Consider the following 2,415-nt stretch of genomic DNA (forward strand, 5'->3'; position numbering starts at 1 on the left):
GACTATAGACTAGACTATAGACTAGACTATAGACTAGACTATAGACTAGACTATAGACTAGACTATAGACTAGACTATAAACTAGATTATAGACCAGACTATAGTATGAACCATACACTAGACTAGCCTATAGTCTGAACCATAGACTAGACTATAGGCTAGACTATACTAGACTATACTAGACTATAGACTAGACTATAGACTAGACTATAGTCTGAAGCATAGACTAGACTATACTAGTCTGAACCATAGACTAGTCTATAGTGTGGACTAAAAAGTAGACTATAGTGTGAACTATATACTAGACTATATTCTGGACTCTAGACTATACTACAGTCTGGGATATGGGCTAGACTTTAGACTATACTATAGTTTATACTGTAGACGGGACTATAGTCTATAATAGACATGACTATGGTCTATACTATAGACGGGTCTATAGCCATTAGTATAAGCCATACTATTTATGTGAATATTTGCAAGAATTTGCCCTACTGTGCAACGAATTCAAATGTGTGTTTCTTTTCTTGTTTCTACAATTTTTATTTTTCCAATTTATGTTGGCAGTCAGAATCTGGCAAAGTTGCTCATTTGGTTGCTAGCTAGATATTTTTTTTGCTGCTGTTTTGTTCTTTTATTTTGCTACAATTTCAATTCATATATTTGTATATTGCTGCTATTTCTACCTCCAAAATAATATTTATTCATTTATTTGTTTGTAACATTTTTACCCTGAGATTTTGTATTTTCGATATGAATTTGAATTTTTTGTTGATATTATACCGTTTTTTTTCTCGGTCGGTTGTTTTAACATTTACGTGTTCATTTGGTAATTTTGCAGTCGTGTGGAATAGTTAAATTATTTTAACACATCAATTTATAGACTACAACTGATACGGTCGTTGCTTTATTTCTTTCCTCTTTGCAGCAAATGCGAATGAATGCGTTAAGTTTTATAAATATTAATAGTTTTTTTTTGTTTAATATTTTTAATAAAAAGCAAAAAAGTTTTCGCACCAAATAAAGAACACACACACACACTTTTTTACAAATAAAATACTTTCTGTGCGAAAAGTGATAAAGTCATTTTTCTCTGATAGTGCAAAATATTTTTATGAAATATATTTATTTTATTTTGTACATACAGACATTAATTTATTTATTTATCAAGTGTTTGGCAATAAATTGTATGATTTTAATGAAATTCACCTATTTTTTTATCGTTGCAGGTAAATTTAATCAATTAAAACTGATGATGGAAATTTATAAAAGAGGTAATAAAAATTGGGAGAATTAAATATTTTGTTCATAAGAATTTAAAATCAATTTAAACAATCAAACTTTTACAGATTTAAGCTTCGCTTATTTTCTCAATTTCATTCTCTAAAATGTATAATACTGTCACTTAAAAGTTTTATTGCAAATCTCAATTTGATATTTCTTTACTTAAAACACCATTAGAAATTTTTCTATATTTCAAAACTTTTTATTTCATATTTTACAAAAAAACATTTTTCGATTTCATCTACTTTAATACAATATACTTCAATCAGTAGCACACCCCAACAACCGAAACGAACAATATTCATTCAAGCATTTATACAATTTCCAGCTAATACTGCCACACAACTTTTCAACACTTTTCAATTATTTGAAAATTTTCGTTTCGTTTTTTTTTTTTTTTCTTAATTTCATTATGTTGCACACACACACATTTCGATCAACATACACAAAGTTCTGTAATCACCTGGTTTTCCAAAGCATCATTTTCATTTTCTTAATAAGTTTTTTTTTTTTCTTCTTTTTATCCAACTGTGACAAATGATGAAAAATTTCACCAACGAATTTTCATTGCAAACGTTCTCTAATGTTCGATTTTCTGGCAAAATTCGCGTTAAACCAATAAATCATAGAAATTCTTTAAATAGCGTAGGATATATGTTTCGTTTCGTCGCAAAGTTTAGAGTTTTTTTTTTTGCTTCAAGACAACTACAAATAAAAGCTTAATTCAAAACTAAAAATAAAAGTTGACACATTGAAGTGAATGCTGTTGATGCTGTAAATATTGCAACCAAGTTACAATTTAACCACAAGCAACTTTAAATTAAATACCTTGAGGAAATCTCTTGAAGTTTAAAGTTTAAACGAAAACTACAACAGAAACTAGTATATTTTGAAACAGAAAAATAAACAATGATTGCAAAAAATGGCACTTAATGAATAAAACCAACGACAACAACTTAATATTGACGTACAGTGGGGTTGAGACGAAAAATCTAGTAAAGTTCAATTTTTGTTCAGCTCTAGTTCAGTTCTAGTTCAGTTCTAGTTCAGTTCTAGTTCAGTTCTAGTTCAGTTCTAGTTCAGTTCTAGTTCAGTTCTAGTTCAGTTCTAGTTCAGTTCTAGTTCAGTTCT

The sequence above is a fragment of the Lucilia cuprina genome, chromosome 5 (assembly GCF_022045245.1).
Source record: "Lucilia cuprina isolate Lc7/37 chromosome 5, ASM2204524v1, whole genome shotgun sequence".
Taxonomy (NCBI): Eukaryota; Metazoa; Arthropoda; class Insecta; order Diptera; family Calliphoridae; genus Lucilia; species Lucilia cuprina.